At 41.7% G+C, this 12,029-nt stretch overlaps 1 protein-coding gene across 1 annotated transcript in view; it reads left to right on the forward strand.

Annotated features, from left to right (window-relative positions):
- Positions 1–12,029, forward strand: part of LOC120846484 (matrix metalloproteinase-21-like) — a 74,708-nt gene that overhangs the window by 37,904 nt on the left and 24,775 nt on the right. The gene's annotated exons all lie outside the window — the stretch shown is intronic.

The raw sequence follows: 12,029 nt of genomic DNA on the forward strand, positions 1-12,029 counted from the left end.
CGCACGGACGGCTTCTCCTGTTCCTGAAATTGGCCGAGTTTCTGACTTCTTTTAGCTCGGAACAAACACTCGTGATGCCAGACGACGCCATACAGTCGTGTCTCGTTATTACGTACACCGTTAATAGGGAGTTTTCGTAGACCGCTTTCCCCCTCCGCTAAGCCCTCCGCAACGAAGAAGCCGCTACTGCGCCTGCGCGCCGATAACCTTGACTGCAGAGTTCCGGGTATCGTAGCGGGTTGCGGAGAGCCATTGCGGGACGGCGAAAACGATCTACGAGAACTTCCTATTATGAATACTACCCCACTATATAGACCACATTTCTGGGTACGAACAGGGTAAAAAGCAGGCACTTTTGTCATGGTAATATGGACAACCCACATCATGAACGCTTCTTGGGGGGAACTGCGGTGTCTGCATTAACGAGAGATCACTGTAGCAGCCTTTTCATAAAACTTCGCCTCCCGATGGGACAAGAATAGTGCGCGTGGGCGATCAATTAGTTGTCTACCTCGAACGAAATTCCCTGGAGGCGTGCTGAAGCGGTGCTTTTCTCTTGACTTCCGGGGGCCTTTCCTGCTAAAATTAATGAGGGTGAATAATTTCAGATAGGCTTCCAACTCTATATAGAAAATGCCAACTTAAGGAAGGCAGGGCATAGAGACCTCTGCTTATCACTCCGTCACTGGGATTCGCTGATAAGAACGCCGAAGAAATCGCTAAGCAAGAAGCGTGAGCCTGATAAGCCCTGTGTTACTTCAACTGTCCGTGGAGCTCGCATCAGTGAGTGACTAAGAAACGCTCGGTTATTCTGTTCATGCGTTTTGAACTGAGGACTTGGAATGAGTCTATGCTCTCACTGGCTGCGATAAGAACATGCCCGCGACTCGCCACGCCCTCTTCAGGCGGTCAGGGAGATCATTCATTGAGCGGTACCCTTAGCAAAAAGTGGCCGTACTTGAAACGAACTTGAAATATATTGAATACGAATATTCGCTTTGTATTCATTCTGCATTATTTTGTCCCCATTCGAAATACGTGGGAAAGGTAATCAAAATATATCATAAATATTAATCAGAAAAAAAATTTTATATACCAAAAATATAATTCTCTGCCCCTCAAGATGCCATTTGTGTACTAAAAAGTGCACAAATGGCATCTTGAGGGGTAAAGAATTATACTTTTGGTATGTCTAAAAATATTTCTCATTAATATTTATGATATATTTTTAGTACCTTTCGCACATGTTTCGAATGGGGACAAAATAATACAGAATGAATGCAAAATGAATATTCGCATAGATACACAGCTACAGCAGCTACACATTTTGGGGGGGATTTTGTTAGTAATTGTGTCCTTGCGGTATTTGAAGGCACTACTAATACATCCCACAAATAACCATTAGAAACGAACACAAACGCAACCACCATGACGCACTGAACACCTGAAGGACAGCCCTGTTGACTGCTCTAGAGCCTTATATAGCCTACACATTGAAGGTGATCATTTGGCCGGTGACCAGCCCTGCACTTAATAAGGTTCCAGGTATTCGATATTCTCCTCGGGAGTCTGTCAAAGGGGAAACAGTGTTTTGATGTTCGTGAACGATATCTCTTACTACAAGCATTAATACAACTAATAATAATTCGGCGCAGTCGTTAAAACAATATCCATAAAAACGGCTCATAGAAAAAGTTTAATTGCTTCTCTGCGTAGCACCACCCAGGATAAAGAGAGTGAAGCTAGTTTCTTCCCTTTGATATAGTTATTTTGCTTTTCTTTACTAGTTGACTATTTAATATGGTCATTAGCGTCACTATATTAAAGTCACTGCTCACATCACGTACAATGGTGAGCCTACGCATTCAGTGAACTAACATTGTGCTAACACAATTACACGCGAAATATATCTGCTCACAGCACTTGCTGAAGCTTTCCAGTATAAGCAAGTGTTGTGGTTGTAGTTCCCGAACCCCGTTTGTGATTGGTGTGCAAGAAACTCATCAGGTCTGTTCTTGATAGAAAAAAGGAAACATTAACATAAACTGCGCTGATTTATCTGTGCGATGCTGCACAACTCAGTTGACAAACTAATCAAATGTTGTTTTTAGGCGCTTCAGTGTACTCCAAATCTGCTTGAAGTGAACTTCTGATAGGCGAGCTTTTCAATACTTTGGTAGTTTAAGTCAGACTACCAAAGTATTGCACTCAAAAGATACTTAGAGCATAACACAACAGTATTTACGATTTCCAGGTATTTTAAAAGAATTCTGCACATATTTTTCATCGCTGCATTTTTATTAGGGTAAGAGTGTATTTTGCATGAAATAAATACATATTTTAAAAAATTTATGTGAAACGTATTTTTGGCCTACTAATTTAGTATTTACATATTTCAGAACGCATGAAGGGAACATCAAATGTAGTTTAAATAAAGGCATTTTAAATGATTTTCAGAAATATATTTTAGTACAAAGCAGAAAAAAAAAGAAGTGTACATTTTCGGTCTATTTATTGCGTACTTACAATTATGAACTGTACTTCAAATACACTCAAATTAGAATGTGGTATATTTCGAACGTCTTAGTTTTCGCTAAGGGTACTCTCCTTAGCGCACCGTGACGTGGGAGGATGCCGCGACCCTGTCCATGTGCCTGAGCTTCTTTACGTACGGCACATCGCAATCATTCACCCTCCGCGTACGTAGCAAGGAAAGCCTATTTCTGCAGAGCACACTAAGTAGAATAAGAAAAAAATACAAGTAAAACTTGGGTGGTTTACGTGCCAACCCGAGTTAAAGGGGTCCGGAAACGAAATTTTAGGGCTAATTTTATTGCTTAGGTATATGCCACGTCGCATCAGCACCTGAGATACACCAATCTTTCGTTTGTAAATGCAAGGGAAGTAGTTTTAAAAGTCCAGACTTGGGAAGTAATCCGTTACAAGTAACGGTTTACTTGTAATCCGTTACGTTTTCAAGTAATTTTGTAATTGCCACGTTACTTTTTTTTCGGAAGTAATTTGTGATGTAATTTCATTACAAAATATTGGTAACGGATTACTTTAATTACTCGTTACTTCTTAAAAATATGAGCATAATGCAGTGACTGGAGTAATATGAACAGAACATTCAGCAGCATAAAGAGAGCAAACAAAATAGAAAACACCAGGAAGGGGAGAACAGCCAAACAGGAAACAGTTGTTATTTCTCTTTGTGCTGCCGTTTTTTCTTCGAGATTCAATAAATTTCTGAAATCTTCGGTATTGGAATATTTCTGAATCAAAGCACTCTGTTTTGGCCCTAGAAGATTGGACTACTTTCTAAGAACAAAACAAAGCTAGAGAAGCTACGGTTCTGTAGAATGCAAAGAACGTACAAAGCGATAGACAAGTCTTTTTTTCTTCGTAGACTCTTTTCTGAGGCATCCAGAACGGGTTAAGGTTGTGTTCTATCAACAACAGAAGGTGACCGTCACCGTACTCGACGCGTCAACGAATTAAGATTTTGGGAAAAAAGTTCTCAATTATATTTTGCAGATTTGCAGGGGAGGTTTTCCAGTGTCCGTCAAAAGGCTGGAAAGCTCTGCATCCGGTAAACTTGCGTTGAGCTTTCCTTCGATGAGTTTTTTACTGAGATTTGTTTGGCGGTGAGCTTTCCTCATAACGGTTATGGACGTCACAATACTATTTAAAATTATGTGAGGGACGTTTAAATAGCCACCATTAAGATCGGAGCCCAAATGCTTGTCAAGAATAGACCAAATATAGCAAAACGTAAACCCAACTGCAGATAGTCCCGGTACCTATATGCCCAACCCTACTTTCCTGCCCCCTTTTCTTTCCGGTGTCAGTAAACAATTGGATAGAAAGAGTCGTATCCGTTTTATTTTTATTTTTTATAAAGGCATATTCATTCAATCAAAAATCAGCAACGCTTCGATAAGGAGAGTCGCACAATTTTGTTGTGTTTGTGGAGCCGCAGGTGCATCCTACATTTTGCGGTGTTCGCTCAACTGGTCGTGTGCTCTCGTGTCGCGCGCTCAACTGGTCATGCGCTCTCTTGAAGTGCGCTCTAGTATCAGGCGCGCTACTGTCGCAGCGCCCTCGTGTCGTGCGCTCTAACGTCGGCGCTGTAGTGTCGCGCGCTTTAAAGGCGCTCTCCCGGACACAATTGATAGTTTTAAACAACTTGTTGAAAGTTTTGACTGGTCTAGCGTCTATTTGGATGAGTGTGGAGATGAAGCCTATAGAAAATTTGTATGACTATTTAAGAATTTGTATCATTGTGCGTTACAATGAAGACGAAACGTTAATTTTGAAAGCTATGGCTGAATGACGACCTTTACAAGTGAATACAGAGAAGAAAATAATACGTTCAACAATTTTGTCAAATCCCGTGGCAAAACTTCGTTATCCAATTTCAACAAATGAGAAATAAGCTAAGTTCTCACATTAAAAAGGCCAAATCCGAATACTTTCTACGTAAATTTGAAGGCAACTTTAATAACCCGAAGAAAATGTGGGATATGGTAAATAACTTGACAAACATAGGCGGTGGCACGTATAGTATATAGGATATAATAGTGAACGGGAAAAATATGAGCGGCATAGAACTCGCAAATATTATGAATGATTATTTTATAAACGTTGGTGCAACACGACCACGGGAAGATGGCAGTGACATTGATGTTATGACTAACTTGCAAAATGTGCCAAATTCCATAGTGCTGCAGCCTACGTCCCCAGCTGACGCAAATAACTTAATTGCGACTATTACGACAAATGTAGCAGCTGGAGTTGACGACATAAAACCGTTACCAGCTAAAACGATTTCAACCATAATCAGCATAAAACTTTACCAATAATATGCTACAAACGGGTATTCCCAGATGAACTCCGAACTGCGAAGGCTACCTCGATATATAAAGGGGGAAATTAAAATTATTTAATAAAGCTACCGGCCAATATCGGTTTTGCCAATATTTTTAAAAATATGGGAAGGCGTGATAAACATGAGATCGCAAAAGATTTTTTACTAAATACAACGTAATCACTGAGTCCCAATATGGCTTCCAGAAAGATAAATCAACAGAGTTAGCTCTAACCGATATAAAGGACACACATTTAACAAACATAGAAAACATACTCTACACGCTTGGACTATTCCTTGATCTTTGTAGGGCATTTGATTGAATACAGCATAATATTTTACTTCTAGAACTATGTTCGTACGGTGTGCGTGGAGTTGCAGCTAACCTAATTAAATCATATTTATTGAGCAGGCAACAATTATTCTGTATCAACAAAATCAGCTCCAAAAAATTAGAAGCAAAACATGGTGTGCCTCAAGGTTCCATATTAGGCTCACTCTTATTTCTCATATATATAAATAATATAACAAATATATCCAAATTCTCCACGTGTACTACTGGACACTGACGACATGAACTTTTTTTTTCAGTGAAAGCGTAAAAACAGTTCTAGAAGCACAGGCAAATGATTATCTAGTGCAACTTTCAAAATGGCTCAAACTGAGGAATCAACTTCAACTTAATGTGGACAAAACAAAGTATATTATATTTAGCCCCATCGATTAGCACGATACTACAACATTAATTTAATTATATCCCCATAGCTCAGGATCAAGAGCAAAAGTTTCTTGGCGTCTGGTTTAATGAACAATTCACCTGGAACATCTATTTTACTAAACTAAGAAGTGATTTATCGAAATCAATCGGTTTAATGCACAGAATATCAAATTTAGTTCCCAGCTGGCGCAAGCAAAAACCTATATACCTCGTTGTTTTACTCAAAACTTTGTTACGGAATTCTGGTACGGAGAACAACCACTAAGACACATTATAATAGATTAATTAAACGCGAAAAAAGGGTACTACGAAAACCAATCAAGGAAACACTCGTGTTTTTCACAGTGGTCCCCTATTTAAAAAAACACAACATACTTCAAACAAACCAGATTTGTTTCTTCAAACGTATGCAAACAATCTACAAACACATTTTTCCACGGAATAAAAGCCCTACCCATCCCTATGAATTGAAAGATGCTAAAAGAAAAACGCCCAAAGGACGAATTATGGAAAACAAAAATGAGATTATCAGGTCCATGCGCTGCTAAACACTTTGAGTGACCGCGCCGACTTTTTATTATATTCCATAAATACATGAAAGAAATAAAACACGTGCTTAAAGAAAACAAAATATGTTTTGGGTAAAGAAGAAAAGGATAAAACAAACTTTAGTTTGATTTACAGTGAGCAATTGAATAATGCTTTGGTGCCAGTATTAAGATAATTTTATTTTAGTACTTTATTGTAATTTTTTCTTTCTTTTTTTTTTTTTGTGCCAATGCCTTTTTGTATTGACATGGTTTTCTGCGTGCCAACAGTAAGAGAAATGTTTTGGTGCCTCAATTATGGGCTATATTACATTCCTTGTGTATTAGCAGTATTTTTTTTTGTTCCAACAATGAGTGGAACGTTTTTTTTCCTCAATTATGAGGGTTTCTTTTTTTAAATGCCTTGTCATCATTTTGTTGTTACAAATAATTGTGCAATTTGATTAGTTATGTACTGTGTTGCATCCCTAAATATGAAACACAGCTGCAATGACCTTTTGTTATGTATGTCTTATGATTTCGAATTATTTTTCGCCGAGATGTATTCATGTAAAACGTGCGTGTAAGTGTCAGAGGTTGCCTTTGCTCCTTTGTTATTTTTTTTTTCTCTTCTTTACTTTATATACATTGTGTGTGCTGCTGTAAACTGCGGGGGGGTGGAGACCTCTGTCAGGCAGAAGTGCCTTTTGTCTGCGCCTCCCTACCGGGCTTGGCCCATGAAAATTCGAATAAACTTCAAACTTCAAACATGATCGATATGCCTCCTAGGTGAAAAGCATATTTCAAATTTTTGCGTGCTAAGTACTAGCCCTAGGCTTGTTTTTTTTTTTTTTTTTTTCTTTTTTTTTTAAAGTGGTGTTGAATTATTTGTTCACTCCAATCTAAACCATGACTCGTGGAAATAAAATCACGGACAACACAAAAGTTTCAAAATTCGTGCGATTTTCGCAAGTTTCTTTGCGCAGGTTTTGTCGCCTTTGTAGCCCGATACACATGGTGCGAGTTCACTAGCGATCTCGCAGTTTCGACGTCGCTCGTGCGCCAGAAAACCGTGGTGAAAGCTATATTGTGCTCAAAGCCATAGCTGGGAAATCGCACGTAAAGGCGCACCATCTGAATCAGGCATAAGAAAATTCCCAGCCTGTCCGTATCTGTCTGCCGGAAAAAGTCTGTACGAAATATCTTCCTTTAACCATTATGTTTAATCCCTGAGGCTGTGAAGAGAACATGAAGACAAAGTAGAAGAGACAAAAGAAAATGGGCTTCCTGCTGCCCCTATGTTGTCTTAAGTTTCCTTCCCAGTCTCAGGGTTTCCATGAATGATACAGACCATCTCGCCTGTGCTTTGACCATGGATGGATTAATTTGATTTAAATCATATTTATTTGATATTTTCAGATTTATTTCATTTCAATCAAATTTGTTTTATTTATATCAGATTGATCTGATCTAAATTCCTGTAGCTAGAAAGTAGTTATTCTTCACCGCTATTGATATTTCAACATGGCAGATCGATTTATCAATTACTCCGATTACTGATAGCAATGCTGAAGGAAGAATTGCTATAAATGTAAAGTACAGTTCAATAAACAGCTTTTTATTGCTGTAATCCCCGCCATTCTAAAACAAGAGCAGCTTGATTTTTAGTTAGCTAAAAAAACTTTATTTGATTTTTCTCTCGAGTTCTGACTTGTTTGGAATATGATCATTACTTGTTTCCGTTTCTTGCACTAGCGTTCTGATTTTGTTGCAATACTAGGGCGTTACGTAACTGACACGCCAAGTGGAAGATGGAAATCAAGCTTAACGCTCCGATTCGCTCAGAAGAGCACTTTTTGTTCATCGTGTTCAGCGTGATATAAATCTTCCTTGCTTTTTTTTTTTTTTTCTTTTTTCTTTTTTTAGTCCACAACAAATATATATCCAGAAACCATTAGATGATAGACAAACTGTACATAGAGAAATTATTTCGGGAATATTTTTTTACGGAAAGGTGTGATTTAAATTAACATAGTAAAACTGCAACAAGGCGTGGAGTTGGGCTAATCGGGACCATTACTGTAGTGGCAAAACAGCGCAAAAGATGGAAGACAAGTTATAGAGACACAGCGCTGACTTACAACTGAAAATTTGACTTCTGCGAAACACAGCAAGTAGTAAACATGATACTTAAAAGGACAGACACAAAAAGAAACAACCCGATAACATACAACCCCCCCCCCCCCCCTCCCCCGCCATGTCGAAACACGCCTACACAAACTTTCCGGACTGCCTAATAAATTCCACCTCGTCACCCGCCAGGGCTACCGACGAACAACTTACAAACATGCCCGCGTCATAGCTGGCAGTAAAACAAAAGCCTCGTAAATTTCTCTGGCAGTTTTCCAGTTTCTGGCAGGTTTCCAGTTTCAGCCATGCGATTTGTGATTTAGAGAAAGGAGAAGGTATGTTTTTGTAACAGTGAAAGCTATCGACCATAGAGGTTGTATTAAATAGAGAAAAGGGACAGTTGAAACTCTCTATTACATCCTTTACCACTCCACCTCGCGCGGCCGCGGCCTAGATTGAAAGAATAGGATGGGATGACTACGAGCTTCGTAGCGACTGCCCCCGGGAGTTTACTGATTTTGAGGTATCGGCGTTTATCGAAGCAACACTTGTGTGCGACTTTTGTCGTGGGACAAATTAATATTGCCAATGGCAATAACACGAACGTCAAATTCAACTGAAAAAATTTTAATCTATACAAGCGCGTTTTATTTTTTATCTGGCATACGTTTACATCCGGTTATTATTTGCATATTTATTTTCAATAGGAAACACTGTGAAATTAAACTCCAAATTTTGGAGAATTGGGAATCAAACAAATATAAAATCCGATATACTCCGAATCTTCGGCAAAAAATTAAAGGGGCAGTGAAACGATTTTCAGACTTTGGCCAATTAACTGCGGAAATTAATCTGCGTCACCTATGGAAAAAAACCGAAAGCCGCATTTTCTTGCGACCGCTAGTTCTTATTAAAAAAAAAAATTAAACAAATCGAAGGTCGAAGTGCCTCTCAACTCTCCACGCCGACTTTCGAGTGACGTCTCTGAGAGTTCACGTGGTTTCCCCTTGGGCCCTCTCTTCAGAGACCCCAGCCGCTTCCTCCGCGAGTGTCGACTTTCAAAGGATTAGCCTCGTCGAAGGTCGCGGCGAGCGATGGACACAAAGGACGGCTCGCCACGGGGCTGACGGCGAGTTTAGCAGCGGAGGGGGACAGGGTTTGTTGACTTCCGCGTATCCCCCAGAGACGCCGTCATTTTAGTTCCCGTAGCCGCCACTGGCGGCTGCGGATCGGCAAATAATTCGTTTTTTGCCTTGCGATTAAGCAGCAGAATAGCCGTTTTTCTGGGAAAGGTGACGCGTTTTTGGTCACTTGGGCTTGTATAAACAATATAAAAAATGCAAACTGGCCATTCTTTCAACATTAAAACCGTTGCCCCCTTAACTCCGAAAAACACCCTCCGAATTTGACGAAAAATAAACTTCGAAAACCAGAGGTCGGCATTTTAGGTCGCCCTCACTCACCCTCACCCCCACAGTCACACTCACCTAAGCCCCTCACTCACCCTCACCCTCACAACTACACTCACCTTCAGCCCCTCACTCACCCTCATCCTCACAGTCACACTCACCTTCAGCCCTTCACTCACCCTCACTGCACCTCACGGCCCTCACGCCCCTCACTCACTCATGGCCCTCACGCCCTCACCGCCCTCACGGCCCTCACGCACTCATGGCCCTCACGCACTCATACCCCTCACACCCCTCACGCACTCATGGCCCTCACGCCACTCACCGCCCTCACGCCCCTCACTCACTCATGGCCCTCACGCCCCTCACGCACTCACCGCTCTCGCGGCCCTCACGCACTCATAGCCCTCACGTCCCTCACCGCTCTCGCGGCCCTCACGCACTCATAGCCCTCACGTCCCTCACGCACTCACCACCCTCACGGCCCTCACGCACTCATACCCCTCACGCCCCTCACGCACTCATGGCCCTCACGCCACTCAGGCCCACTTCAGATCGGGCAATTTTGCCCAGAAACTTGACACCGCAACACCAGTAACACGGGCCACCCGCATTCACACGCAGCAACCAATTGCTGCAATTTGTCGTCATCATCACGAATTTTTTTTCTTGCACTATTTAGACACACAATTACGCGCTATAAACGTGGTTTTATGCATTTAAATCTCGTTGAGAATACTAATGCATCTTTCTAAAACACTTTATTTCCAAAAACGATAAATTTCAAACCAGAACCAAGTCCTTTGTTGTCATCATCACCGGCACGAGGTATCACGTGAAAATATCGCGTCCTTGATTGGATGCAGCCGTGTCAAACGTCTTTGAATTGCTCGGAGTTGCTCGCTTGTTTCGAGCCGGACCCGATCTCAGCAATTCGTGTCGATCTAGGGCACGGTGATCTAGGGAAGCTGGGGAACAACTCACCAGAAACACCAAAATTGCTCAGAAAGTTGCTCCGTGTGAAGGGGGCATCACGCACTCACCGGCCTCACGCCCCTCACGCACTCATGGCCCCCACGCCACTCACACACTCACTGCCCTCACGGCCCTCACACCCCTCACGCCCCTCGCGCACTCATGACCCTCACACCCTCACGCACCCACCGCCTTTACGGCCCTCATACCCCTCACGCACTCATGGCCCTCACGCCACTCACCTCCCTCACGCCACTCACCGCCCTCACGCCCCTCACGCACTCATGGCCCTCACACCCCTCACGCCCCTCACGCACTCACCGCCCTCACGGCCCTCACGCACTCACGGTCCTCACAGCCCTCACAGCCCTGACAGCCCTCACGGCCCTCACTCACCCTCACACTCATGAATTTTCCTGATTCAGAAACTAACTCACCCTCACCTCACCTGTGAAGATGAGGGTGAGTGAGGGTGAGTGAGGGCCCTCATGAGTGAGGTTTGCCGAGGTATGCCGAAAACACGGAGCCCTAATTATATCCTATGCCGGTCAGCTTTTATGTTGCACTTGCATTTTGGCTCCTTGCTATTTTCAAAGATTTCCAGCGTGCGGCTAATGCCTTGAACTCAGAACAAGCATCTTCCCACACGTGCAAGAGCAGAGATAATAAATCAATACTTATTTATTGCAAATCGCACTATGATTTCTTGGCCTTGCCTTTATTTTGATCGTCTACTACATGAACAGGGAGTCACTGATCCAATGTTACTGCGTAGTTATTGCCATCTCTCGTGGTTTTCCAGATGTCCTTCGCTCGTTCGGCACGTAGATCTCCCATGCAGAAAAGCGCCGACGCCATGCTTTCTTTAGCAGTGTCCAACAGTGCACATAAATACACGCGTGAAGCTCTTTTATCACTATGATTAATGCCATGATTAAAAAAAAAAAAAAGACTAACTGGAAAATATTTCCATTTACGTGAGTGAGAAATGTTCCAAGCTTTTTTACTACGTCATAGATATTAGGAATGTTTTACCGGAAATCAATTTTCGACTGGTTGCTGTCTGCGTCAATTTACAATAGCACACTAGCGCTAAGTGAACCTCTAGCGTACATTACAATAACTATACAGTCATAAAAGGGGTACTCCGGCGATTTTTTTTAGCTACCCTAACTAATTATACTTTTCATAATCGCCGGTTTTTACACTTTCCGTTATGCTATTTAGTATCACGAAATTCAGAAGGGTTATTGAGGAATCAGGAAGTGAAAATGATGCCAAAACCAACATTTATTTAAGCTCGATTTACCTTCCCGCTCCTGAGCTTGTTGTTAAGGTTCTAATGTGCCAAATATAATATTAATTCTCTTGTGGTAACTACCTAACTGTTTTTTTCGTTT

Source organism: Ixodes scapularis, unplaced genomic scaffold, assembly GCF_016920785.2.
Source record: "Ixodes scapularis isolate PalLabHiFi unplaced genomic scaffold, ASM1692078v2 PGA_scaffold9__187_contigs__length_104089568, whole genome shotgun sequence".
NCBI lineage: Eukaryota > Metazoa > Arthropoda > Arachnida > Ixodida > Ixodidae > Ixodes > Ixodes scapularis.